Source organism: Saimiri boliviensis, chromosome 2 (assembly GCF_048565385.1).
Source record: "Saimiri boliviensis isolate mSaiBol1 chromosome 2, mSaiBol1.pri, whole genome shotgun sequence".
Lineage (NCBI taxonomy): Eukaryota > Metazoa > Chordata > Mammalia > Primates > Cebidae > Saimiri > Saimiri boliviensis.
This window is the reverse complement of record NC_133450.1, coordinates 139,563,112-139,580,902: the sequence shown is the minus strand read 5'-3', so window position 1 is coordinate 139,580,902 and position 17,791 is coordinate 139,563,112. Positions and strand designations below refer to the sequence as shown.

General features: G+C 55.6%; 1 long non-coding RNA gene across 1 annotated transcript; it reads left to right on the top strand.

The window, feature by feature from the left end:
- Window positions 1-772: 772 nt before the first annotated feature.
- On the top strand, window positions 773-3,764 carry LOC141582824 (uncharacterized). The gene is made up of 2 exons (XR_012515736.1): window positions 773-1,143; window positions 2,765-3,764. It is a non-coding gene; the product is annotated as an uncharacterized LOC141582824 (long non-coding RNA).
- Window positions 3,765-17,791: the final 14,027 nt, after the last annotated feature.

The following is a 17,791-nucleotide window of genomic DNA, read 5'->3' as shown; positions in this document are numbered from 1 at the left end:
AATGTGGCTATTACAAAACACGACGCCTTACATACGTGGAGGAATGGTCCATGAATTATAAACGGGATTTACTTCCAGGTAGTGAGACGGGATTTGTCTCTCTTTTTTTCGATTCTCAGGATTGCCTAGTTTTTCTCTGTGGCCTGTATCATTTGTGTAATAAACTGATACAATTTATTTCTTGGAGAGGAGGGAGGGAGAAAAAACCAGGAGCCGAAATTTGTTTTGCTTTGAGCAAACTGGAAGTGCTGGCCAGGCGGAGGACAGCCAGTGCCCAGCCTTCCCCGTGCAGACCAGACTTGCCTTTGGGGCTCCGTCGTATGTGAAGCGTAAATGACAAATCCCTTCCAGCATCCCCGGATCCCAGGGCTGAGCCTCAACGGGCCCGGAAGCTGGTGGAAGAGGCCAACGCCGTGCGGGGCCAGATCTGGATGCTGATTCCGCAGCCTCCCAGGGCCCTGAGGCCAGGAGGTGGGCGCCGGGCCTGCTCCTTTCACATGCACATTATTTTCTGCTAATCAGCATCACTCTGCCCCGAGGGATGCCAGCCCGGAGCCCCACCAGCTGCGCAGAGGAGCCACTCCCCCGTTCCCAGAACGCTTGGCTGGGTTTGGGAAGACTGGGCATAAGCGGAGCTGACAGCCCCATCTGTTTCCTCCTGAGGCGCAGAAGCACTCTGAGCAGGCCTGGTGCCTATGAACACTCAGGCCCAGGCTGAGCTGGAGAAAACCCCCTCCCCAGCCGGAGCCCCCCGCCCACCCTCTCGATGGTCCTGCCAAGGTGCAGGAGACCAACTGAGAGTCAGGTCCTGCCACCCAGGCACCAGCCTGGGGGACTGGACACTCTATTGGGATGGACGCTCAGGCCCTTGAAGGCAGCAGAGACGGCAGCCACAGCAGAACAATGGCCTCGATGGTGACCCGGCACGAGGCACTGTCACAGACTCCTTCCGCTTCAACCACCAGCAGTCATGTGAGCTGGGTGCTCCTGGGCGCCTCCTTTTCGGGTGAGAAAACTGAGGCTCAGCAAAATTGCCACTCAGTTGCTAATCTGCAGAGCTGGGGTCCAGCCTCAAGGCAACCTGAATCTGGAAATTGGGCTCCAGGCTCCCTGCAAAAGGTCTTGAACGCCAGGGGAGAGCAGGTCTGTATCCGAGACTTCCCGCCGTGGGCTTCCAGGCTGGGGCGGGGTGGAGGGAAGAGGCCACGTGGGAAAGGTCCCACAGAGCAGGCAGGCGGGCTGGGGTGTGTTAGGAGGTTCCCGTGTGGCAGGTGGGGACCTGGATGCTGGCAGGTGGGGAGGGTCTGGGCTTCTAGGTAGGCAGGAGAGGAAGGACGGGGCCTGCCCCTCGCTGGGAGGTCCCTGAAGGTGCTCCTTCTTTGGGAAGAGGGTCATAGGCAAAAAGGACCTGAGGAGATGGACTGTAGGGACTGAGGCAGGCAATGGGCCAGCGCAGCTGATGGGGAGGAGCCTGCAGCAGCTGAGGCCTCAGCGGGTCACATGAGGTGGGGGTGTCTGCAGCTCAAATGGGGCCCCTCAGAGTTGTCCTGAACTGAGACAAGCAGGCCAGACCTTTGCACCCCTGCACCAGCCAGTCATTGGCTCAGGCTTTCCCACACCAGCCCAGCCCTGCCAGGGGAGGAGGCTCGCCCTTGACCAGGAGGGTCCCTGTGGCCCAGAGCCAGGGTGGCTGCCAAGAACAGTCCCTGCCAGCAGCTGAGGCTGGGTGCTCAGGCTGGAGGGGGATCTGCTGAACCCCAGAGCATCATAGCAGAGCCCTGAATGGTTCAGAGCCAGCCAGGGACAGAGTGGCCTCTATTCTGCCCAGAGAAGGCCGAGAGGTGCAGGCAAGGCCCCCCGAGCTCCCGTCTGCTAAGAGGCATGAGACAAGCCACTGCTGGTTCCCGGTGCCCTGAGGGAGCCTCTCCCACCAGCACCTGCACCCACAGGGTCCTGCGTGGGCTTTGGTGCCTCCTTCCTTGGGGCCGGGAGCTGCAGAGAAACAAGACACGGGCGCCGTGGGGGGTGCCTGGGAGACCCTCACCCCCTCCCCACAGCAGGCACCCACCGGGAGGAGTCTCTTGGCCTCTCACAGCCCCACACAGGCACCGGGACCTGTTCTCACCCGACAAAGGTGCCACAGCAGCCCAAGGCGGCCCCTGGGCTAGAACTTTGCTTTTTGTTTGTTTGTTTTTTGGAGACACAGCTTCACTCTGTCCCTCAGGCTTGAGTGCAGTGGTGCAATCTCAGCTCACTACAACCCCCACCTCGAGGGTTCAAGTGATTCTCGTGTCTCAGCCTTCTGAGTAGCTGGGATGATAGACACGCGCCACCACGCCTAGCTGATTTTTGTATTATTAATAAAGATGGGGTTTCACCATGTTGAGCAGACTGGTCTCAAACTCTTGGCCTCATGTGACCCACCCACCTCAGCCTCCCAAAGTGCTGGGATTATAGGAGTGAGCCAGTGAGCCTGGCCACTTGGCATTTTTTAAAGTAGTGCTTTTTCTCCTTATGAACATATTAAAGCTCACTGTAGGGAACTCAGACACATCCAGCCCATCACTTCCCAACGCGTCCTGGACACCCTCCACTCATTTCATCCAGGAATTGAAAGCCTCTCCAAGTCCCCCACCCAGAGGAAAGGGGCGGAAGACTTGGGCTGTCCTCTCCCGCCTGCAGATTGTGCTTAGACACACAGAGTGCGGAGCTTGTGTGGATGGGAATTTGGGGCTGGCCCAACTCTGCTTGTTTCCCTCCACAGTACGCTGTCCGTGGATGCAGATGTGTGTTCGCCTGTCCTTCCCCATCAAGATTGTCAAAACCTCGAAACTCCTGCGCCTAAGCGTCTGTGCTTCGGGACAGGTCCCCTCCCCACCGCTGGGGGAGGACCCAGGGAGGCGGACTGCCAACAGAGCAGACAGGGGGCCTGGGCGAGCGCTCCAAGCCCACCAAGCCTGGTAAGTGGGGCTGCTGGGGACTCTGCCAAGTTGACCGTGTCCTGGACGTCTGCTAAGCGAGACAGTCTCAGGAGCCCTCCGTGGTGGGAGGGAGACCGGAGCCCGGGAGCTGGAGATGGCCTGGCTGCCGTAACTTCTTGCCTCAATCAATAGCTATTTCTCTGCTCCAAATTACTTTCTTTTCCCCCAGAAACCATCAGAGGCACCTGCTGGCGATCAGCTATGACACTTTAAAGAAATGCTATTGAAATTCCCAGACCCCGGAGGGTTGTCTGGGTCCACTGTTTGCTCAGACGTCTCCGGCAATGCCAACAGAGACAGGCAGAGACAGGAGAATGGGGCTAATGGGCTGCGCTGAGCAGCTGGGCCCTGGCCACAGAGGGGCTGCCTGCAGCCATGGAGGCGGAGGGGGGCCGTGGCCTGACTTGCTTTGGCACTGACCTTGGCCATCCCTTTGTGGACCCAATATAACTGGCCCCTGACCGTGTTCGGGCTCTGTACCAGGTACGGGTCTCCAAAGGCAAAAGGGACAAGCGTCCTGACTTCTGGGAACAGGTCGGGGGAGGAGGAGGGGACGGGAGGCCATATAGAAGCAACTGTGAGGGCTAAAATAAAACACAAATGTTCCTCAACTTAGGACAGGCGCAGCGCATGCCCGATAACCCCGTCATTAGTTGAAAATACCCTAAGTCAAAACGCCCGTCAGCCTCCCTGCCTTAAACATGCTCAGGACACGCACCTTACCCTACAGCTGGGCAGCATGTTCAGACACAAAGCCTCTTTTATAATAAAGTGTGGAATACCTCGTGTCGTTCATTGAATGTGGTACAGACAGTGAAACACGGAACGGTTGAAGGGAGCTCAAAGAACGACTTCCACTGGACGTGTATCCCTCTGGCATCATCGTAAAGTCAAAACATTGTACGTTGAACCATCATCACCTGGGCACCATCTGTAAAACCATACTGGGACAGGGTGCTCACTGGACACAGGGAGGCCACCAGCTGCAGGGGCCGGGATTGCTAGTCCTCTGAGCAGGGACGGGGAGCCTCCGGCAAGATTTTCCTGGAAGCGTTTCCCACCTGTTTCCAGCTGCAGAGGGTTAAATGGTGGCTCCAAAAGGACCCGGCCATGTCCTAACCCTGGGAACTTGTGAATGGGACCTTATGGGAAAAGGGACTTTTGCAAATGGAATAAATTCAGGATCTCTAGATGAGGTCGCCCTGACTTACCAGGTGGGGCCTTAAGTCCAATGACAAGTATCCTTATAAAAGACGCACAGAGGAGAGACACTGGGAGAAGACAGAGGCGCGGAGGAGATGGAGGCAGAGTCTGGAGTGAGGCAGCCACAAGCCAAGGAGTGTCAGGCCCCCCGGGGCTGGAAGCGGCAGGAACGACCCTCCTCCCAAAGGGGTGTGTCCTGCGACACCCGGAGTCTCCCAGGCCCCAGAACTGGGAGGGAATCAGCTGCTGTCGCTTCAGGCCACTCGTCTGTAGCACTTGGCCCTGCAGCCCCAAGACACTCGTTCACCAGCCACAGGAAGACCGGGAGGCCGGCAGCTAGGGTGTGGCTGGGCTGTGAGACCTGGGTTCAAATCTTGGCTCTGCCCCTTACTCACTTGCTCCTCGGCAAGGCAAATTCCTGCACCTCTCTGAGCCTCAGTTTCTACGTCTTAAAATGAGGACAGCACTTGAATCTTCCAGGGGTCAGGGTGATGATATGAGATGACAGGTAGGTGGGGGGGCCACCGTTCCCAGGCCCCCTCCACAGAGGTTCCATCCACCCCCATGGTGTCACCCCTACCTAACAGCACCAAAGGCCCCCAGGGACCCATAGAAGTGAGTTTGGGGGGTTTTAGGGAGTGAGCGCAATTCCTGCCCATACCAGAAGGAAGCAGAGCCATGTGCGGCCACACCCACCCTTCCAGGATGCCACTCAGGAGACAGAGACGGCTTCCGAGCCGCCTCTCGGAGTGCCCAGGGGAGTGTGAGGCTGGCAAGAAGACAGGGCTGGCCTCCCACACAGAAGCCCCGACCTGGCCTCCTGGGAGAGAAGAGGGTGGACAGGTGTTGCCGGAGGAGCAGCTCCCACTGGGCTCTGCTGAGCCCATGCCAGCCAGGAGCAGCTGAGGAGCAGCCTACACACCCGCCAGGGCTCCTGCACGCCCATCCCATGTCACACAGGCAGGCCAGGCCGAGTCCCCAAGCCCTTGCAAAGCTTTTTCTTAAGTTTTAAACTTAGGCTAAGTGATCTCTAAACTTGGAAAGACGAATGTCCAGAGACAAGGCTGTGGGTCCTGCAGAGGGTCCTCCCCAACGACTGTCCACCCAGCAGCTCAGTCACCCACCGACTCTACAGCTGTGACTCTCAGCCTCCCTTCGCCATCACAAAGGTGCTCTCTTGGAAGATCAGAAAGAAAAATTCAGGGAGGGGGAGGCTCATGTTTGGCCGGATTGGCTCTGCAGTACCTCGGCCAGACACTGCTCCCGCCCCCGGTCAGGCAGGGTTCCCACTCCTCACTCTCATGGCTCAGGGACTGTCATTCACGGCAGCCATAGTAACAACAGCAGTGATGATAACAGCTGTAGGAATAGAAAAACACTTACTGAACATGCTTCTGAGAATTTCACACTCACGAACGCATTGACAGCTGACAATAGGTATACAAGTTCAGCACTGTTGTTATTCTGTCTATAGGTGGGCAAACTGGGGCACAGAGAAGCTTGTGCCTCGCTCAGTCAGGACCCGGGACGCTCATGAGGCCTTCTAGGTCTGCGTACTGTTGACACTTCACATAGTCTGTGTTACAGCTGGATTTATATGGTGGTCAAAGCAATGCCTTTCGCCCCGCCAGATTCTAAGCAGAGTGCTGTTTGATGGTGCTGGCTTCTCTGTCTCCTGGCACATAATAGCTGCTCAATTAGTGCTTCAGGAATGAATAAGTGGGTGGGTGGGTCAGTGGATGGATACAGAGATGGATAAAAAGAAGGAAGAAAGATAGGTGGATGGGTGGATGAATGGATGGATGGGTGGATGAAAGGAAAAGAAGGAAGAAAGATGGGTGGATGGGTGGGTGTGTGGATGAATGGATGAATGGGTGGATGGGTGGATACATGGGTGGGTGAATAGAAGGAAGGAGGATGGATGGATGGATGAGTGGGTGGGTGGATAGAAACAAGGAAAGAAGACAGATGGATTGGGTGGATGTGTGGGTGGGTAGATAGAAGGGTTCATGGGCAGGTGGGTGGGTGAATGGATGAAGGTGGGCGGGTGGGTGGATGAGTGTGTGGTAGGTGAATGGATGGGTAAATAGAAGGAAGGAAGATGGATGGATGTGTGGATGGGTGGATGAATGGGTTGATGGGTGGGTGGATGAGTGGATGGATAGTGGGTAGAAGGATGGATAGATAAATGGATGGATGGATGAGTGGGTGGATGAGTGGATAGATGAACGTGTGGATGGATTGGAGAGATAAATAGGTGAATGGCGGGATGGCTGGATGGGTACATGGATGGGTAGATAGATGAATGGATGGATGAATGGGTGGGTAGGTGAATGGGTGAATGGATGGATGGATGGATGGATGGATGGATGGATGGATGAGTGGATGATGGATGAGTGGACTCCATCCAGTTCCTCAAACCCTGTTGGAGTTAATTGCTGGGCCTGTACACCATCTCTTGAGGTGTCCCTGGGCTCCAAGATCAAGTCTACAGTCAGAGGTCCAGATTCTCAATCCTCTCCTCGTACACACCCGCATGCCGAGCACAGTGTGCAAAGCATGTTTATGTGTGCTCTCCTGTGTTAGCCCCCTAGGTCGGCTCCTGGGCAGCACTCATCAGGGAGAACCAGCCATGGCTCTCAGGGGAAAAGCTCCCTTCCCTGGGATCCCACAGGCGGCAAACGGCAGGGCCGAGAATTAAGCAGACTTTCTACCCTCCAGGGCAGGGCTCTTTCACTGACCATGTGGTGGAAGCCACAAGAATGTGGATTTGATTCTCGTCCTCCCCAATCACCAGCGGGGTGACAGTGGGCAAGCCAGTCTCCACAAAGCACGTATGGTTTAGTCCTGCTGCTACCCAAATCTCATCCTGAATTGTAGCTCCCATAATCCCCACGTGCTGTGGGAGAGACCCAGTGGGAGGTGACTGAATGATGGGGGCGGGTCTTTCCCATGCTGTTCTCATGATAGTGAAGAAGTCTCACGAGATCTGATGGTTTTATAAAGGGCAGCTCCCCTGCACACATGCTCTTGCCTGCCACCACGTAAGACGTGCCTCTGCTCCTCCTTTGCCTTCCGCCATGATTGTGAGGCCTCCCCAGCCATGTGGAACTGTGTGTCCAATAAACCTCTTTTTCTTTATAAATTACTCAGTCTCAGGTATGTCTTTATTAGCAGCGTGAGAACAGACTCATGCAAAGTGTAAAGAATGATGTTGGCATTTCAGGTCCTTGGAAGGACAGCTGTGAGTGCAAGGACAACATGGTGGCCTTCTGGGTTCCTAACCATGATCGACAATGTTACAGAATCCTGGGATGCTGCTTCAGGCATCGCCATGTTCCACAGAGGCCCAAGCCTTGTTCCAGGAAGCTTCACCCTTGGTGGCTTTCTATCAGCTCCAGGCTTGGATCCAGGTTTGCAAACAGGACCTGGATGGACAGATCAGTCACGAAGAGGCACAAAAGCCACCTCTGAGGCTCACCAGGCCATGACCCCGGCCAGGGGATTCACAACCACAGCCAGAAGGCTCATCTCTCAGGTGGCTGTGAGGTGCCCGAACACACCTCATTAGTGTAGCTTTCTGGGTGGATGCACAGAGCCCGCAGCCTGCCAGGCAAGGGCCAGCCGTGCCACGTAGCAAAAGCAACAGGGCAGATCCCATGCTTGGGCCCGCAGGCCTCCCTCTTTCACTTCCAAGTGGATACACGTCCCTAGGGGCCAGGAGATGCTCCCTGGCTGCAGCTGCCACAGCCTCACCCAAATGTAATTAAGAGAAGGAACATGATAATGACCTTCTAATTGCCGGGAGGCTCTCGTGGGCAGTGCCTGCCCACTCCTGCTAATTGGAGGAAACTGCTGCCAGGTACTCGAAGTCACGGCTGCCTCCATCCTGGTCCCTGGCAGCCCTGGCCATCGCTCTCCTCCAGCTTCCTCCAGCAGGACTTTGGAGCGGATGAGGACATCCCCAAATGCCCTCCGAGTGGGCAAAACAGGCCGTCAGGGATTCTGGGGTGAACAACGTGCTTCAGTTGTCCTATTTCAAATTCCGCCCAAGCACCAGCTGCCTCCGGGAGGTGGCGCAGACGCACACCCAGCCCTGGGCACCGAGACACTGACCCTGCAGGGCCTCCGGGTTCTCACCTGGAAAATGGAGAATATCTTCCCTGCCTCCTTTGGAACAGGGAGAACAAGAGGAGGCAGGACACAGAGCACCCAGCAAGCGCTCAAGGAAGGTGCTTTATTCCCCTCCCATCACTTCTCTTTTTTACAGGAGAAAGGGAGGAAGGGAAGGGTCGAAGCACACGGCGGACGGGGTGGGGGAGCTGGCGTTGGAACACCTGCCAGGGGCTGATGAGGGCTGTGGTCAGGCTGGCACCCTGGGTCCCCCACACACCCACATTCAGGACAGGGCCAAGCCCAGCCCTCCACGGCCCATGAATGTCTGGAGCAGGAGACTCCAGTGGGGCTGAGAACCACACTGGTTGGACTGGGTGTTCTTAACCTTCAAAAAGAACTTAAATGAAAATGGCCACACAGTGACTCACGCCTGTAATCCTAGCACTTTGAGAGGCCGAGGCAGGCAGATCACTTGAGCTCAAGAGTTCGAGACCTGCCTAGACAACATGATGAAACCCTGTTTCTAATTAAAAACATATATACAAAAAATAGCCAGGTGTGGTGGCACCCAGCAGCAGTACCAACTACTTTGGAGGCTGAGGCAGGAGGATCACTTGAACCCAGGAGGTTTAGGATGAAGCTAGCCAAGAAGAGAAAAGAAAGGTGCATGAATTAAAGCCTGGAAATTTGACCCTAGGCAGGTGCCCAGAGCTGAGTGCCCGGTGGTCTTCAGGAGTGGGGCTCCAGGCCGCTGCGGCTGAACAAGTGCTGAGCATGCATTTCTCCTGCCTCCAGCTCTCAGAAGCCAAACATCCGTGTGGCCTCAGCTCCAGGTTTCCAGGGGCCCAGGCCTGGGTCTCCACCCCTGAATAAAGCAAGCTTCTGACTCCTCTGAGCATGCTCAGCTCTGACCACAGGGTCTTCCCACTGCCAGCTCCTCGGCTGGTGCCCCAGACTCTCCCCAGAGCCACAGCTGAGCCCCTGTGCCCTCCTGTTGGCAGGAACCATCTCACAGCGCACCAGCCTCAGACAAGGCCACGTGGGGACAGTGAAGGAAGAGACAGCCTCAGCCACCCCAGAATGTCATCTGAACACAGGCAAAAGCCAGGCCTCTGCGCCCATCAGAAAAGCTTCAGAAACCCCCTCTCCTGGCTGGTCTGAGCCCTCCTGCCTCTTTACCAGTCCCAGCTGTAGCCTCGCCCTCATCCCGTCTCCCTGCAGATGAGGTTGATTACGATGCTTGGCCAACGGGTGCGCCCACGTCCTGATAGCACCAACCCAGAGCAAACCCCGCTTTCTCAAGTCCCCCCAAAACTCAACACAAGCCACCTCCTACATAAGCCCTTTCTCACCCCTTCTCATGGAGACGCCCCGCGGGTCCCCAGGGTGTGTGTTCCTGTTGCTGCCGTGAGCAATAAACTGACTTGTTCTGGCACAAGGTGTCCTGATGGTCCTTGGCGAGAGGACATGGGTAGCGCCTTCTCCACGAGCCCTTGCTGGCCTCTCTTCCAGGCATGCCCCAGATGCACCCTGGGTGCCCCTTCCTTCACCCAGACACATGGCTGATTCCTGCCTCTCCTACAAACCTCCATGCGGATGGCCCCTCCTCCAGGAAGCTTTCCCAAGCCTCCAGACTGGCTTCACTACCACATCTGTGCTCCCCACACCCCTCTGGTCTCCCCAGTGCCTGGGGCTGGCCCCCACAACAGGAAGCACACAGGAAAGTTGGGGAGTGGCCTGGTCTCTCGCCTGTCCTGACCCCCAAAGCCACATACATCACCATACGGGTCTGTCGATCCCACTGAGCGCCCTGACCGGATGGCAACAGAACAAAGAAAGGGTGGCATGAAAGCCTTTGATGTGCGTGCGTCCCTGCCCCGACGCTGTGTGGTGTGGGACGCTGAGGAGGGCAAGCGATGGAGCTGACCTCCCGGGCGATCCTCCTGGGGGCCAGAGGCCTCTGGAGGAGGAGACACCAGGCACCCTGCGGCAGGTACATTCACATGGAAAGCTCCAGAAAAAAGACAGGTTCTGGGACCCGATCTCCAGACCCCTCAGAGGATCCTCTGGGCCTGGGCTTATTTGGACAATGAGAGTCTTTTGAACACGGTTTTTGTAAAAAGCATTTCTCCCAAAAAGGAATGAAGGCAGAGAGTGGCATTCAGGCAGCAGGAGGGCCGTCCACATGGTCCTTGCGGCAGGAGGATGACCCCTGCTGAAGGCCGGTCCACTGAGCTGGCACCTGCAGAGCGGGGCCTGGAGCGTTTGCAGTGGAGCAGCCTCCAGCCAGGGCTGTAGGAAGACAGGGAGACCTGGAGGGCGCATTTAGGGTCGTCAGTGGTCAGTCTGACCTTGACCCTGACCCCTGTGCTGATGACCTCCAGCTGGCTCAAGCCAAGGCCTCTTCAGAGCCATGCCCTCACTGGGAACCTTCTCCTTCCAAGGCCAGCACCTGAGGACAGCAGGGGAGGCCGCCTGGTGCCCAAGGTGTCTGGCCTAACCCCTGCCTGGTGCCTCCTTGCCATGGTGCCCTGCAGAGGATATAACCAGGACTCCTCTGCACCCCAAGCTTGGCTGGTGGCACCAGTGGGCACAAACCCTGCTCCATCCAGGACCTTTTGTGATTCAAAAGAGGGGCCAGCCCTGAATATCCACAGGAGAAACAGTGACTCCAGACACAGACCTCACATCCTTCACAAAATGACCTCGAAATGGATCACCCCCCTAAATGTAAAACGTGAAGCTAGAAAATAATGCAGGAAAACACAGGGGACCCTGGGTGTGGCGGTGACTGCTTAGATACAACACCAACGGCACCCTCCATGGAAGAAGAAAATGGATCTGCTGGATTTCATTAAAATGGAAACTGCTGGCAAGGCACGGTGGCTCATGGCCTGTAACCCCAGCACGCTGGGAGTCCGACGCAGGTGGATCTCTTGAGCTCAGGTCAAGGCTGCAGCAAGCCATGATCACATCACTGCACTTCAGCCTGGGTGGCAGAGCAAGACCCCTTCGTTAAAAAAAGAAAAAATTGGGGACTAGGTGCGGTGGCTCACACCTGTAATCCCAGCACTTTGGGAAGCCAAGGCAGGTGGATCACCTGAGGTCAGGAGTTCGAGACCAGCGTGGGCAACATGGCGAAACCCCATTTCTACTATAAATTCAAAAAATTAGCCGAGTGTGGTGGTGCATGTCTGTAGTCCCAGCTGCTTGGGAGGCTGAGGAGTGAGAATCACTTGAACCTGGGAGGCAGAGGTTGCAGTGAGCCAAGATTGTGTCACTGCACTCCAGCCTGGGTGACAGAGTGAGCCTCGGTCTCAAAAAAATAAAATAAAATGTAAAACTTCTGCTCTAAGAAAGAACTGTAAGAGATTGAAAAGATGGACCACAGACTTGGAGATAACGTTCGCAAAACACCTACCTGATAAGGGACTTGTTTCTGAAATAGACAAAGAACTCTTAAAACTCAGTGATAAACAAACAAACAACCCCATTAAAAATGGGCAACATCAATAATAGACTGGACAGGGAAAATGTGGCACATAGACACCATGGAATATTATGCAGCCATCAAAAACGATGAGTTTGTGTCCTTTGTAGGGACATGGATGAACCTGGAAACCATCATTCTCAGCAAACTGACACAAGAGCAGAAAATCAAACACCGCATGTTCTCACTCATAGGCAGGTGTTGAACAATGAGAACACATGGACACAGGGAGGGGAGCACTACACACTGGGGTCTGTTGGGGGGAAATGGGGGAGGGACGGGGGGTGGGGAGGTGGGGAGAAATAGCACGGGGAGAAATGCCAGATATAGGTGAAGGGGAGGAAGGCAGCAAATCACACTGCCCTGTGTGTACCTATGCAACAATCTTGCATGTTCTTCACATGTACACCAATACAATTAAAAAATTAATAAAATATTTTATTTTCCTGGAAAAATAAATAAATTAATTAAATAAACAAATAAATAAATAATGGACAAAAGACCTGAGCAAGCACCTCATCAGAAAAGATGCACAGATGTTCAATATCACATGTCATCAGGGAATCGCAAACTAAAACAGCGAGGCACCACGGCACACCTCAAACAGCCAGAGTCCACAGCACTGACACCACCAGACGGGGGCGAGGAGCCGGCACCACAGCAATCCCCATTCACTGGTGGCAGGAATGCAAAATGCTACAGCCGATTTGGAAAACAGTGTGGCAGTTTCTCAAAAAAAAAAAAAAAAAAAAAAAAAAAAGCAAGCATACTCTAACCCTAGGATCCAGGAATCTACTCCCTGGTATTTTCTCAAATTAATTGAATACTTATGTCCACCCAAAAACCCAAACACAAGTGTTCACAGCAGCTTTGTCATGTCCCAAACTTGGAAGAACCAAAACGTTTTTCAGTAAGTGGACAAACGACTGTGGTACATCCATTCAATGGACTATCACTCAGCGCTGAGAAGAAGAGCACAATCAAGCCATGAAAAAATCATGGAGGAAATTTCACCGTACGTTGTACATGAAAGGAAGCCAGTGTGGAAAGACCACAAGCTGCATGCCGTGACGTTCTGGAAAAGCCAGCACTGTGAACACAGGGACAAGATCCCTGGTGGCCAGGAGCTGGGGAGAGGGAGGGGTGAACACAAAACCGGCCCAAATGTCTCATAGACCATTTTTTTGAATAAACGTAGAAATTGACCCTTCTGGCCTTAAAACTTGAAACGTACATTCATTTTATTTGAGTCCCTTCCTTAGGAAAGAACCCCCAGGCCTCTCAAAAAGTATCAAAGAACTGAAACTCAGCAGGTAACCAGCTCCAGACAATGAGACCAAACCCCTCAATCATCCTGATTGCTCCTTTCCCTCCCTGAGTTCCTGTTGCCCTATATGTGGTTATATTTCTTCCCTGCTAGATAAACCCCTAGTTATAGTCAGTCAGGGAGATAGATATGAAACTGAGCTCCCCTCTCCTTAGCTGCCACACCTGATGAAAGCTTTCTTCTTCAACAATACTTGTCTCAGTGATTGGCTTTCTGTGCAGGGAGCTGCAGGACCTGGATTGAACCCCTGGTGTTTCTGTAACAGATATGTGGGACACGGAGGATTCTTAGGGCAGTGAAACAATTCTATATGATGCTGTAACGTGTAACGGTGAGTACAAATCATTATGCATTTGTCGCAACCCACAGAATGTGCAACATCAGGAGTGAACTCCATTCAATTCCACTTAACCTTTCTGGAAACCCCAAAGTGCTTTTTTTTTTTTTTTTTTTTTTTTTTTTGGTCTCACTTTGTCACCCAGGCTGGAGTACAGTGGCACAATCTTGGCTCACTGTAACCTCTGACTCCCAGGTTCAAGCGATTCTCCTGCCTCGGCCACCCAAGTAGCAGGGGTTACAGGTATGCATCACCACACCCAGCTCGTTTTTGTATTTTAGTAGAGATGGAGTTTCAACATGTTGGCCAGGCTGGTCTCGAACTCCCGACTCAAGTGTTCCACCCATCTCAGCCTTCCAAAGTGCTGAGCCACTTTGGAAAAGCCACCACGTCCAGCCACCAAAATTGCTTTTTTAAAGTGCACTAATTTAAATTTTTTGAAAAAATAGAGGGCATAGTGTGGCATTCAAGCGGCAGGAGGTCTGTCCTCATGGTCCCTGTGCTGAAGGATGGCCTCCTGCTGAAAGCCGGTCCACTGAGCTGGCAGCTGCAGAGGGGCACCTGGAGTGTTTGCAGTTGAACAGCCTCCAGCCAGGGCTGTGGGAGGGCAGGGAGACCTGGAGAGCATTGAGGGTCCCCATCCAGGTTTCCATGGGCCTTCTTTTTCTTCCCTGAGTCGGCATTCATGTACACATTCCTTCCCTTAATCATTCAAACAGTTTCTGGCCATCCTACCAGGCGCTGAGCACATCAGACCTCTGCCGATTCGTTTGCTCATAGACTCGTTCATTCGTTCACTTAATCACTGCCTTTGTCTAGGCAGAAAGCAGGTATCCTCCTGCCAGCCCTAGACAGAATGATTTCAAACCCTAATTAGTACTGTGGGGCTTAATGAGGTTTCCTGGGATTCTCATTACCAGGGAAATCATTTCAGGAAGGCTGTCCATGACACAGCGAGCTGTCCATGACACAGTCCACAACAGTAAGGAGACTCTTCTGGAGACGAGCAACACAGGGAACACCAATTAAGCAAAGAGGCTGTGGAAGGGGGTGCCCCAGCTCCCCAGGGTGCACAGAGCATGGGCGCTCAGCTGAGGGGTGGGGTTGGAACCTGGCTGCCAAAACCGTTCTGCCTGTAGGAGCAGGAGTGGCCAGCCGGCAGCACAGGCCCTGCCCGCCGTGGTCAGCATGCACCCTGGATTTTAGGTTGCATTTGGTTTCTATCTACAATAGACAGTGGCTCCAAGGTGCTCGTTTGTGTCTGTTAATTAGGGAATTCCTATCCACACACACCTTCGTTTCGCCATTCACACAGTCTTCAGATGTTTAATGTGCATCTACCATGTGCCAAGCCGCTTCGTAATAAACACACATTTATTCATAAATCCATAAAGCCGTGCATCTGGAGACTGCAAAGTTTCAACCTGATAGATCGCTTGGGGCTTGCAGGGACAGCTCTTCCAGTGTCACTAGGAGCCTCTGGGATGGCGGGAAACGCTTCCTGCGGGGACGGTGCATTTGAGCTCCACGTGGGGAAGGCCCAGGGCAGCTCTAAGCTGAGTGCAGAGTCCCAGGTCCCAAAAATAGTGAGGTCACACCAGCATCAGTGACATCAGCAGGCCCCTAGCCTCAGAGGTTCAGAGTGCGTGGACTGTGGGTCCCGTGGCCCCAGAGTCAGCCGAGCGCCCTCTGGCCTGGCCTCGGGACGCCCAGTGACATTCGGTGCAGCCGAGGCAGCAGGAGCTTACCCTACAATGAAATATTCACGGCTGCTGGCACAGCCCGGCCCTGAAATAGAGTTTGTAGAAGAAAAAGAGCCATCAGGCATTTGATCGTTGTGTTAATGATGCTTTATTTGGAAGCAAACTCCATCTGACGGCATCCCAGCCAGCAAGAGTCAGGGCCCGGCCAAGCTGTGCCGCGGGCTGCAGGGGCAGCCGCATCCCGGAGGCACCAGTAGGGGACACGCTGGGGGAAGGCACAGGCCTGGCTCGAGGTCATGGCCCGCAGCCCTCTGTCTCGGGGGAGCCCATGAGATATGATGGCGTCCTGATGTTTGCCAGAAAGTGTCCTTTTAAGCAGAAAGCAAGCAACAGCCCTGCGTGGAGGCTCCACGGATCAGTCTGGCTGAGCAGGGGCTAGACCAGCTCCTTTCCCCTAAGCAGCCTCCTCGGTGGAAACACTGCCCCTCCCGCCTTCAGCTCCCCTGCTGCCAAGGCTGCCACAGGTCAGTGTCCTCCAGGGTGGGAGGCAACCAGGGGCCTCTCAAGCTGACTTCCCAGGCTTCCTCAGCTCAGCCCTGCCTCAGGTTTTGTTCTCTTGCGGGCCCCTGTCCGGGACAAAGGTGTCACAGCTCCGCCAAGGTCTGGCTCTTCCTGCAGTGCCAAGGACGTCCCCCTGCTCCTCAGCCCAGCCTTCCCAGCTGGGTCTGCTCTTGGCCAGTGGCCGGTGCCCCTCCGGAAAGGGCTGTCTCCCGCTTACGTGCCCCTCTGAGTTGCTTTTCGGAAGTAATTTCCATGTAATGAGAACACAGGGAAATCTCATTATTTCAGACACCACCAATTAGGGGTTTGCGATCAGTGTGTCCAGGGTGGGCAGAAGCTGACATTTGCTTTCTCCACAGACACTGCAAATTAACAGGCAGACAAGATTGCCGGGACCTTTACAAAGCCCGAGGCAGCTCCTGCAGCCGCTGTCAGCCGTCAGAAGCCGCTGTGCTTCACCAGGCCTGCTGATTCCCCGTCTCTCCCTATGGCCCAGGGGAGGTCTGCAAAGGGCGGGTGACCAGCTGCAGCACCGCAGGCCTGTGGGTGTTCCACCTTCGGAGGCCCCACAGCAGCCATGGAGGGGCCTGCTGGTTTTACTCCCATTTCACAGGGGAAGAAACAGGGCTCGGAGAGACCACAGCTCTTCCCAGATGGCAGTGAGTACATCACAGGGACATGCCCAAGGCCACCCAGCCCCACTGCCTCCGGGGTCCTGGCAACTCCCCCCAGGGATGGTGGGTGGAGAGGAGGGGTTGCCGGCAAAAATCAGGGCCCATGGAGAGCAATCCCCTCCCCTGGGCTGCCGGTCCCCATCGGGCCCGGGCAAGCTCCCTTCTCCAGCTCTGCCAGATCCCATCCCGCCAGGGAGACGTGGGGGTCCGAGCAAAGGGACCCTTCTCCTTTGTGAACTTAGAGGTCCATAAAGGTCAACAGGCCAGGGCAGCAAGGCACATAGGGGTGGAGAGTGCCAGGTGAGTGGAGGCCCAGCCGTCCTGCCGGGGGAGAGGCCTGGGCAGTGGCAGCCCCGGAAGCCGCAGAGCAGGAGCTGCTGCTGGGTGTCCGGAGCCAGGCTTTCCACCCCTGCAGTGCCCACGATGATGACACGGAAGCGGAGGACACAGAGGGAGAAAACGCCCCTTAGGAGAAGGGGTGCAGGGACCACGGAGCCTGGGAGGGAGTTCGGACAGGGAGGAGGAGCGCCTGCTGGGAGCATTTCCTGAAACTTCCAGCTCCCCCTCCCCACGGTCTTTCCCAGGGCCGAGGTCATCCCTGGTAATGAAACCGCCACCTCCCTGCAGCACCAGGCCAGCTCTGCCCCCCTTGCCCATTCCTCCTGTCCGGTGCCTGAGGACGTAGCGTCTGGAAAGTCTGTCCCCACCCAGGCGAGTACACGGCGAAGGGGCCAGGTCAGCGGGGAGGCAGAGGTCTGGGGAAGGTGGTGCTGCCCCAGGACGAGCTGCTCGGAGGGAGGCAGGGGCGAGGCCCTGTGCAGAACCTCCCCCAACCACGGGAGTCCCAGAGGGCATGGCCGCGCCCTCCGATGCCACGCCTGTGCCCACAGAAGCCCCACCTTCCTGCTGCAAAGCCTTCCCCCACCACTGGCGTCCCAGAAGGGCATGGCCATGCCCTCCGATGCCACGCCTGTGCCCACAGAAGCCTTGCCTTCCTCCCAGCCACAGGCGAGTCTGCAGCCTGGGTCCCATGGGTGAGGCCCCAAGGAGCTGTGGAGGCCACTGTGGTTGACCCCGGTGCTGCCCCGCAGCCACCTGCCCTGAGGCCGTCAGCAACTCCTCCTGGGGAGGGGAGGCGGGGGCGGGTGGAGCTTGCGCCCTGGGGTCGTTGGTTCTTTCCTCCTCAGGTATTTCGTATCACCTGGTGCACCTGCCTAGGCCCAGGGCCCATCAGTGCCCAGCAGCACCCAGGGCCACACCCAGACACCCGGGAGCAGCAGGGCCTGGCTGGAGGACTGCGGTCTTGCCGGGAGGGTGCAGGGAAGGAGAGGGAGGCGTCGTTGGGGCAGGAAGGAGGGTGGAAGGGTGGGGCTGCGTGAGAAGGGGCATTGGAGGTGGA